The sequence below is a fragment of the Coregonus lavaretus genome (assembly GCF_964263955.1).
Source record: "Coregonus lavaretus genome assembly, chromosome: 13".
NCBI lineage: Eukaryota > Metazoa > Chordata > Actinopteri > Salmoniformes > Salmonidae > Coregonus > Coregonus lavaretus.
The window spans coordinates 7,663,928-7,675,338 of NC_140000.1; the positions used below are offsets into that span (position 1 = coordinate 7,663,928).

At 44.3% G+C, this 11,411-nt stretch overlaps 1 pseudogene across 1 annotated transcript in view; it reads left to right on the top strand.

The window, feature by feature from the left end:
• The window catches only part of LOC311140322 (protein FAM171A1-like), a 30,711-nt pseudogene that overhangs the window by 8,183 nt on the left and 11,117 nt on the right, over positions 1-11,411 (top strand). The window contains exons 2-3 of the transcript XR_014615487.1: positions 2,732-2,959; positions 4,192-4,290. The product of XR_014615487.1 is annotated as a protein FAM171A1-like (transcript). The remainder of the gene's footprint in view (positions 1-2,731; positions 2,960-4,191; positions 4,291-11,411) is intronic.

Consider the following 11,411-nt stretch of genomic DNA (forward strand, 5'->3'; position numbering starts at 1 on the left):
AGCGTCTGCCATATGGAAACATGTAGATGAGAGAGGGGGTGTGTGTGAGAGGGGGTGTGTGTGAGAGGGGGTGTGTTTGTGAGAGAGGGGGTGTGTGTGAGAGGGGGTGTGTTTGTGAGAGGGTTTGTGAGAGAGGGGGTGTGTTTGTGAGAGAGGGGGTGTGTGTGAGAGGGGGTGTGTTTGTGAGAGGGTTTGTGAGAGAGGGGGTGTGTTTGTGAGAGGGGGTGTGTGTGTGTGTGAGAGGGTGTGCGTTTGTGGGCACGTATACGACAGAGGAGTAAGTAGATGGTGTAATAGCAGAGAGATGAGGAAGATGTGTGTTTTGTGTTGCTGAAATTAATTGTTCCCCTTGCTGTAGGTGACTGTACTAGACGGAGCTCCTACTTATTTCAGTGATGAAGTATGGCTAAAGTAGCCTTGTTAGATATTAGCACACATTACTGTTGTTTACATAACCTGCCAGACCAGACATTTGTTTACAGTGTTGGTACCAAGTCACCGTTAAGTGGTTAGCCAAGCTCCTTTATGAAACAAGCTGAAAAGGGCTTGTGTGTGTGTGTGTGTGTGTGTGTGTGTGTGTGTGTGTGTGTGTGTGTGTGTGCATAATCTGACTTTTTTAAAGGTCTAGGCTTGAAACACAAGCTCTCTTTTTCCTGGTTGTTCTCGCTCTGTCTCACTCTCTCTGTCTCACTCACACCGTATGACTCCTGCAAAGTGCCGTTCTCCACAATGGTAAAGGTTAGGGTTCTGGCCTGGGTAAAGGTAAGTGTTACCTTGCAAATGTTAGCCTCGCACAACTCACGCTCACTGAAACTAAAGTGTTCTAAATACTTGGAGTTCTCTTGTGAAACTTGTCTCCCATTCGGCTCTTATTTTCTATTTATCAGTATACCCTCTCTGTCCTCCATCCTTGTTTTATAAAGTGGCACCATATAAAATCTGCGATATGGAGAACACGGACGGAATCACGGAATCCAGACAATAAAATAGAATTCAACAATATAAAAAAATGTATTGAACAGTAGGGAATCAACTAAATGTATTGAACAGTAGGGAATCAACTAAATGTATTGAACAGTAGGGAATCAACTAAATGTATTGAACAGTAGGGAGTCAACTAAATGTATTGAAACATGATTAATTTGCCCAAGTTTATCATAAGACATGAACAGAATGCATCAGTGATCAACTTTCTGAAGAGGCAAGGAGAATTCCCCGTCTGTGTGTGTGGTGCGTGCAGCTACCTCTTGTAGCCGTTAGCGATGATGCTAATGTCAAATCTTCTGGTAGATGGAAAGGCTTTCCCAAAAACATTCTCAAGTAAATGTTAACTACAAAGTAGCCTATGCTTACCTGGCAGAATTTTATCATGATTATTTGCATCAATCCAGTGGGTATTTGTTTTGCAAACTCTACCAGAAAATATTAGGTGCTCACTGGAATTAAAGGTTATCTACACCCAAAAATCTACATTTCTAGAACATCCAATTTAGTTGTTGTAATCAAGTGCAATTTTGAGAGTGAACCTGAAAAAACAGGGGAAAACGGAAACCTGGAAAAACGAAACGGAATCAGGCAGAAAATTCAACAGATTTGATAGGACCCTAACAAAGGTCTAGACTAGACAAGCTTGGCCAGTCTGGGTGTTCCACTTGAGAGAGGGTTGTTGCTCTGTCCCAGTTTATCTCTGGCACTGCATGAACTAGGTGTGTGTGTGTGTGTGTGTGTGTGTGTGTGTGTGTGGCAAGCTTTACAATGCTCTGCTATCCAACCGAGTTAATGGAAGTATGTTATTCAGCAGTTTCCAGGAAGGTGTGTGACAGTAATAAAGGAGATGTGTGCTCAGAGACTTCCTTCCTCAGCCATCAAGAAACAGCGAAAGGGCCCATTGTTTTGACAGAGCCTTACTATTGGCTGGTAACCAGGAAATTGGGTTTTGGCCACTCACTGTGATTGGCTGTTAACTGCCAATGTCAAATGTAACTGAGTCAGAAAGCTTATCCTGACTCCTGTATGTACTACTGTATATATGCCTAGGCTATGTTCTAGGATTCATCTTCTGTTGGGCTGGACATTGATACGCTTCATTAGGCAAAGTTTGTTCATTTTCAGATCAAATGGGACTCATTAGAGATTAAAGGCCAACTAATTACAGACAATTAGTGACAAGTCTGAGTCTGTGTGGTGCACCAGTGGTGGAAAAAGTACCCAATTGTCATACTGGAGTAAAAATAAAGATACCTTCATAGAAAATGACTCAAGTAAAAGTGAAAGTCAACCAGTAAAAATTACTTGAGTAAAAGTCTAAAATTATTTGGTTTTAAATATACTTAAGTATCAAAAGTAAATGTAATTGCTCAAATATATTTAAGTAGTACAAGTATAAATCATTTCAAATTCCTGATATTAAGCTAACCAGACAGCACAATAAAAAAATAAATAAAAATATTTACAGAAAGCCAGGGGCACACTCCAACACTCAGACATCATTTACAAATGAAGCATTTGTGTTTAGTGAGTCCGCCAGATTAGAGGCAGTAGAGATGACAAGGGATGTTCTCTTGATAAGTGTGTGAATTGGACCATTTTCCTGTCCTGCTAAGCATTCAAAATGTAACGAGTACTTTTGGGTGTCAGTCAAAATGTACATTATTTTATTTGGGAATTTAGTGAAGTAAAAGTATAACTTAGCAGTGTGTGTAACTCTCTCTCTCTCTCTCTCTCTGTGTAGAGGTGACTCTGAAGGTTCACCTGAGTGATGCCAGTACCCACCAGCCCCTGGGCGGAGCCACCATCGAGCTCTTCGCCAACCACACCCCTGTAACCACAGAGACCTCCGCTGCCGACGGCAACGCCTACCTGCGCTTTCCCTACCGCCTTGGAACCCTGCTGGTCGTCACAGCAACCAGACAGGGCTACGTGCCAAACTCCGCCCCCTGGAGACCCACCAGACTGCCTGGTAGGTCAAAGTAGTAAAATCTACAAAGTATGTGTGTGAACAATCTGTGTGAGGATAATGGGGGTGTTCCATTACAGCTTTATTATAATAAGTGACCACGTCCCCCCCCGTCACACACACACAGCCCTCCCAAGAGGCCATGGGGGGAGGTGTGTGTGATGGAGGAGGGGGATACTTATTATAATAAAGCTGTAATGGAACACCCCCATTATCCTCACCCACCACTTTCAAATTGTTCACACACATACACACACACACACACACACACACACACATGCTTATCAGCACTAGGAGTGACAGAGAGGGGAAAGGAGGAGTGACCGAGAAAGGAAAGGAGGGGTGACAGGAAGCCAGCGGAAGTAGGAAAGAGTAGAGAACTTTGGTCTGTTGTATGATTTTTATTCAGCCTTTATTTTGACAGGGTGTCAATGCTGAGACCAGAGGAGCCCTGTATAGCACCACAATACACATCAAAATACAATAAACACATTCAACTACACATTCATATAAAAGGTCCCCTAACAACCGTCTGAAATGCCCTAGAGGCACCAATTCCTCCAAGTGTATTGTAGATCATTCCCCACGTAAGGTGCAAGGAATTTAAAGGCTGATTGACCTAACGCTCTAGACACCAAAGGAGTCTCCAGAGGTAACCAACCCTGTGAACGGGTTTGATGACTTGTCATTTTAAATCTTAATAGTGATGTTAGCTAAGGTAAGTCTGAAGTTTGTAAACAAAAAGAGCGTAATGATGTGATCTACATGACTTTATAGAGGTCCAGCCAACCTTTTGGTAAAGAATACAGTGATGAGTAATAGAACGGTCTCCTGTGATAAAACGAAGGGCGCTATGAAAAACAGCATCCGGTGGTTTAAGAGTAGAGGCAGATCACTGAGAATATAAAAGGGAAAGTTAGATCATCAAGTATGTTTTCCTACCAACCACAATGTTAGAAAATAAAGAAAAGTTGAGAGGAAAACCAAAATTCAATAGTTTACCTTTTATTAGTGAGAATGAAAAATGAGCCACAGTGTGGTTTAGTGTGATTTTAATAAATTAATGACTGGGTCCCGTGTGGCTCAATTGGTAGAGCATGGCGCTTGCAACGGCAGGGTTGTGGGTTCGATTCCCCCGGGGGACCAGTACAAAAATGGATGCACTCACTACTGTAAGTAGCTCTGGATAAGAGTGTCTGCTAAATGACTAAAATGTATAAATGTGTGTATTCCAGTGTTTTCCTCTCTCAGTCTGGAGCTGCTACCAGAGAGAGCTGCCACTCTGATGGTGTATGAAGACCTTATACAGATTAACTCTGGATCCCAAGGTGAGTGTGAGAGAGAGAGAGAGAGTACTTAGACACGGTCCTTGTCCCAGTGACCTCACACACATTAATAATAAAATATGTCCACCCCTTTAAACCATCTCTCTAATGAAAGCAACACACACACACACAGGCAGCACGTGTCCTCTGTTCCTCTGTCAATCAGTCCATTGACCATGTGCAATTACATTAGATACGGTTCAATTAAATTACATATGATCTGATAACATTTATATTTGTGTGCCGTGTGTCTGATCAATGTGCTTGTTTTGCTTTTTGTGTGTGTCTGTGTTCCTCTTCAATAACCACACTCATTTAGAGTGTCCCATCCCATCTGCCCTTCTGTTGCTCTCCCATCCTCTCTGAGTGAGGTTCTGTTGCTGATACTCCTTTATACCTTGCTGACTGAGCTGTGTGTGTGTGTCTGTCCTCCAGGAGGGCAGGATAATTATGCTATGGTCTGGTGAATACAGTGTACCCCCTCCACACACACAGTGTGTTGTATCATGGTATTTTGAACCTGGAAGCCCACGGGAGCGATAAACCTTGTCATGTGGCAGGAGGAGAGAGAATGAGTGGGGGGAGGACTGAGGGGGGGGGGGGGGGGGGGGGGGGATGAGGGCAGAGGAGAGAGAAGGAAAGGAGAAGGTGGGAAGAGGGGATAGGGGGAAGGGTGCAATGTCCAGGCTGAGGGAGGAATATCCATTGTAAAGGGAATAAAAGAGAAGGAACTCTCAGGAGGAGACGAAGAGGAAAGAGGAGGGGCTTTTTGGATTGGCATAGGAGACCCCCCCCCCCCCCCCAGACTGTTACCTATAACTCCTCTCCATTTTGTTACTCCAGTCCTGTTGATGTGATTATATCCCAGACCACCTCCAACACTGGACGTTCAGATCAATACCAGACCTCCTCCAACACTGGACGTTCAGATCAATACCAGACCTCCTCCAACACTGGACGTTCAGATCAATACGTGACCTCCTCCAACACTGGGCGTTCAGATCTATACCAGATCAAGTTTACTGAAGGCAGAGGCTACACAGAGCTAGAGAAAACACAGACGGCTGCAGCGGTGTTTCATGGCCCAGGAATGCACACTCACCACAGTGGAAACACTATGACATCACCGCTAAGCCCCACTATACACACTTCTCTTTTGCACAAACACACAGTCTTGTTTAACTAACCTTGTGGAGACACACAATTGATTCCCATTCAAAATCCTATTTTCTCTAACCCCTAAACCTAACCCCTAAACCTAATCCTAACTCTAAACCTAACCCCAAATTCTAACCCTATCCCTAAATCTAATTCCTAAGCCTAAAATAGCCTTTTTACAAGTGAGGACCAGCTAAATGTCCTCACAGCGCCGGAAAAGATGGCTGCCGTTTTACAGCCCTCTAACCAATTGTACTATTATGTGTGTTTTTCCGCGTTATTTGTAATTTATTTTGTACATAATGTTTCTGCCATCGTCTCTTATAACCAAAAAGAGCTTCTGGATATCAGGACAGCGATTACTCACCTCGTATTGGACGAAGATTTTTTCTTCAACGAGGTGCCGCGAAGGATATCATACAGACACACGACAAGGCCCAAATCTCCGTCATTCGCGTGAGGAAGAGACGGAGATATCGTGGATGTAGATCGGGGTGCCTTGTAAGGATCCGACGGCGAGCGAGTAAACTGCCTCTTCCATCAATCCTATTAGCCAATCTTCAATCATTGGATAACAAATTGGATGACCTAAGATTACGGTTGTCCTACCAACGGGACATTAAAAACTGTAATATCTTATGTTTCACCGAGTCGTGGCTGAACGACGACATGGATAACATACAGCTAGCGGGCTATACGCTACATCGGCAGGATAGAACGGCTGACTCCGGTAAGACAAGGGGTGGCGGTCTGTGTATATTTGTAAACAACAGCTGGTGCACAAAATCAAATACTAAGGAAGTCTCGAGGTTTTGCTCGCCTGAGGTAGAGTATCTTATGATAAGCTGTAGACCACACTATTTACCAAGAGAGTTTTCATCTATATTTTTCATAGCTGTCTATTTACCACCACAAACCAATGCTGGCATTAAGATTGCACTGAATGAGTTGTACAAGGCCATAAATCAACAGGAAAACGCTCATCCAGATGCAGCGCTCCTAGTGGCCGGGGACTTTAATGCAGGGAAACTTAAATCCGTTCTACCTAATTTCTACCAGCATGTTAAATGTGCAACCAGAGGAAAAAAAACTCTAGACCACCTTTACTCCACACACAGAGACGCATACAAAGCTCTCCCTCGCCCTCCATTTGGCAAATGTGACCATAAATCTATCCTCCTGATTCCTGCTTATAAGCAAAAACTAAAGCAGGAAGCACCAGTGACTCGGTTAATAAAAAAGTGGTCAGATGACGCAGCTGCTAAGCTACAGGACTGTTTTGCTAGCACAGACTGGAACATGTTCCGGGATTCTTCAGATAGCATTGAGGAGTACACCACATCAGTCACTGGCTTCATCAATAAGTGCATTGATGATGTCATCCCCACAGTGACCGTACGTACATACCCCAACCAGAAGACATGGATTACAGGAAACATCCGCACTGAGCTAAAGGGTAGAGCTGCCGCTTTCAAGGAACGGGACTCTAACCCGGACGCTTATAAGAAATCCCGCTATGCCCTCCGACGAACCATCAAACAGGCAAAGAGTCAATACAGGACTAAGATTGAATCGTACTACACTGGCTCTGACGCTCGTCGGATGTGGCAGGGCTTGAAAACTATTACAGACTACAAAGGGAAGCACAGCCGCGAGCTGCCCAGTGACACAAGCCTACCAGACGAGCTAAACCACTTCTATGCTCGCTTCGAGGCAAGCAACACTGAAGCATGCATGAGAGCACCAGCTGTTCCGGATGACTATGTGATCACGCTCTCCGTAGCCGATGTTAAAAAAGTAAGACTTTTTAAGCAGGTCAACATTCACAAGGCCGCAGGGCCAGACGGATTACCAGGACGTGTACTCCGAGCATGTGCTGACCAACTGGCAAGTGTCTTCACTGACATTTTCAACATGTCCCTGACTGAGTCTGTAATACCAACATGTTTCAAGGAGACCACCATAGTCCCCGTGCCCAAGGACTCTAAGATAACCTGCCTAAATGACTACCGACCCGTAGCACTGACGTCTGTAGCCATGAAGTGCTTTGAAAGGCTGGTCATGGCTCACATCAACAGCATTATCCCAGAAACCCTAGACCCACTCCAATTTGCATACCGCCCCAACAGATCCACAGATGATGCAATCTCTATTGCACTCCACACTGCCCTTTCCCACCTGGACAAGAGGAACACCTACGTGAGAATGCTATTCATTGACTACAGCTCAGCATTCAACACCATAGTGCCCTCTAAGCTCATCACTAAGCTAAGGATCCTGGGACTAAACACCTCCCTCTGCAACTGGATCCTGGACTTCCTGACGGGCCGCCCCCAGGTGGTAAGGGTAGGTAACAACACATCTGCCACACTGATCCTCAACATGGGGGCCCCTCAGGGGTGCGTGCTCAGCCCCCTCCTGTACTCTCTGTTCACCCATGACTGCATGGCCAGGCACGACTCCAACACCATCATTAAGTTTGCCGACGACACAACAGTGGTAGGCCTGATCACCGACAACGATGAGACAGCCTATAGGGAGGAGGTCAGAGACCTGGCCGTGTGGTGCCAGGACAACAACCTCTCCCTCAACGTGACCAAGACAAAGGAGATGATTGTGGACTACAGGAAAAAAAAGAGGACTGAGCACGCCCCCATTCTCATCGACGGGGCTGTAGTGGAACAGGTTGAGAGCTTCAAGTTCCTTGGTGTCCACATCACCAACGAACTATCATGGTCCAAACACACCAAGACAGTCGTGAAGAGGGCACGACAAAGCCTATTCCCCCTCAGGAGACTGAAAAGATTTGGCATGGGTCCTCAGATCCTCAAAAAATTATACAGCTGCACCATCGAGAGCATCCTGACTGGTTGCATCACCGCCTGGTATGGCAACTGCTTGGCCTCCGACCGCAAGGCACTACAGAGAGTAGTGCGTACGGCCCAGTACATCACTGGGGCCAAGCTTCCTGCCATCCAGGACCTCTATACCAGGCGGTGTCAGAGGAAGGCCCTCAAAATTGTCAAAGACTCCAGCCACCCTAGTCATAGACTGTTCTCTCTGCTGCCGCACGGCAAGCGGTACCGGAGTGCCAAGTCTAGGTCCAAAAGACTTCTCAACAGCTTCTACCCCCAAGCCATTAGACTCCTGAACAGCTAATCATGGCTACCCAGACTATTTGCACTGCCCCCCCACCCCATCCTTTTTACGCTGCTGCTACTCTGTTAATTATTTATGCATAATCACTTTAACTCTACCCACATGTACATATTACTTCAACTACCTCAACTAGCCGGTGCCCCCGCACATTGACTCTGCACCGGTACCCCCCTGTATATATAGCCTCCCTACTGTTATGTTATTTTACTTCTGCTCTTTTTTTTCTCAACACTTTTTTTGTTGTTGTTTTATTTTTACTTTTTTGGTAAAAAATAAATGCACTGTTGGTTAAGGGCTGTAAGTAAGCATTTCACTGTAATGTCTGCACCTGTTGTATTCGGCGCATGTGACCAATACAATTTGATTTGATTTGAAATTTTTGGTTTGTTTACTATTCTCGTGAGGACTTCTGGTACTCACAAGCAATGCTCCCTCTAGGCTGTGCAACATGCGCGGGCGCGCAGGAGCCCCGAGACTGCCACGCAGCTCCCGCGGGACTGCCACGCAGAAGAAATATCAGCCCAAGGAGAGAAGCACGAGATTGAACTTCATCCCTAGTCAATCTCCAAACATTTCTGTAAAAAACCCAACGTTAAAGCATTGTGTTCCTTTAAAAAAAAAAAAATGTCTCGGGCTGTTGGAGTTCGGTGCACCCGATTCAGCTGCCCTGCGCACCGTGTAGGCAAACTGTTGCCATTTTGAACCATTTCATGTGTCTGAAGGTACAAACTCTTCCTTCCCGGCGGCCCCGGAGAGCAAATCAAGAGCACTATAGGCCTAACGCTGGCCAATCAGATGGCTCAGATTACCGTGTCTGCAGTAACGTAGCAGGTATAAAAGAAAGCTACAGCAAAGTTGATACTGTGAGATTTCAAAACATTTAAAACCATGACTAGAGTGAGTTCATGTTTAAGTTCTTACTCAGCACTGTCAACACTTTGTATTCAACACTTTTATAAGCCATAAAATGCGCGTTCTTCCTATTTCCACTCAGCTCTACAATGAGCACTGCAGCAGTAATGAATGAGTAGGACAGTGTATCGATAGACTTGCGTTGTTGTTATTAATAGCGGCTTGGGTCTTAGGAGGAACAACATGAATTTGTGCATGAGGCGGAAATAATGCGATGCGACTCGAGTTTCGCCAACAGCTGGAAGAAGGTGTCCCTTTTTGGTCAGTGTCAGTGGAGGAAAGGGAAAGCGGAGGGATGTTGAGAGGCGGACCCCCAGTCTGCTGCTCTCTCCTTCCGCTGAGACTGACCATCAGATGCAGGTACCATCAGCCCAATAAAATAAAAATAAAAAGCAAATTATTGAAATGTACGCTCACTCAGCTGTGCCTCAAAAGTAATACAACAACGGATCAATTACCGGTGTGATCATATAGCCTACCTCAAATGTTTTAATATAATTTATATATTTCTTAAATGGCCCGAACAACAATGCATTGGCAGGGCAATTCAAGCAAAGCCAATATGCAGTGATAATGTATTGGGCCTATATCTTACTGCACCAACCTCATTGCTACAGTACTGTTTTTAATTGGTTAATGTTTCATAGGCTTACGTTTATTTAATTTTGTAAAATTTTGGGGGTAGATCTCGGCTTGCATTTTGACTCAGAAAGTGATCTTGACTTAGAAAGGTTGGTAGGTAGTGTTCTAGAGTTTTCCTTGTTAACACTATCAACGTTTCCCTTTACTGTGGCAATTTTTGTTGAATCAACGCAATATTAGCCACTTTCAATGCAACATACCGAAACAAAACAAACTATGCAAGATATTTTGTTGTAGGCAGAACGCATCGGAGTAGGATTCTATTGCATTGACAGGCACGACTCAGCCCGTACTCTACACAGACCGGTGTGGCATAACCAATCAGAGCTGCAGTAGGCCTATATGCAAATAGACCATTGCCATATATGAATCTGTGCGGTTTACTTTGAACTGGACAGTGTTTACAGCATGAACAGTTGTGAGTAGATGCGCTTGTTTTTAAATCAAAGCGATAGAGCTGCATGTAGCCACACGTGCACATTTTGTTCGTATCCTTTGCTAGTTCCATTATTTTACTTTGAGATTTGTGTGTATTGTGAATTGTTATACTACTGCACTGTTGGAGCTAGGAACGCAAGCATTTCGCTACACCCGCAATAACATCTGCTAAGTATGTTTATGTGACCAATACAATTTTATTTGATTTTAGTTATTGAGTTATTAGCCCAGTTATATATAATTTGTAGTCAGGAATAGGGGAGTGATTGCTTCCTACAAGAGCACAAAACGTGTACAATCCTAGACCTCTTTGAAAAGTGAGTCAGGTAAAGACCTTTTTTTTGTCTTAAAGGGCAGTGTTGTATTTTGAGATGGGCTTGAATAAGCTAAGTAGCCAATAGGCAGAGGGTAGCATAAGTGTCTAAGTCTCTGTAATAATGCTATGGGAATAATCATATATTTTATTTTGTAAAGTGTTTTCTTGCATCAAACAACACAAAAACATTTTCAGTCACCTCCTTGTCTGAAGGACAAGTGGATAAACAAGTTAATGTCAAGCCCTGCATGTTTTTTTCAAAAGTCTCATGAAATGTAGGCCTACATTGAACACCACACATTGGCTGCTACTGTAGGCTGAATGATAGAACAGCTATTTCCATGTTAAAATGTTATGGGATGCATTTTCTCCATTGTTTTTGATGGTAGGCCACTCCTGTAGGCCACATTATGATCAAATAGCCACAGTAGCCTTTTGAGGGAACATTGTTCACAAGTATTGTAAAACGTCTCACATGAGAGAGAGAGAGAGAGAGAGAGAGAGA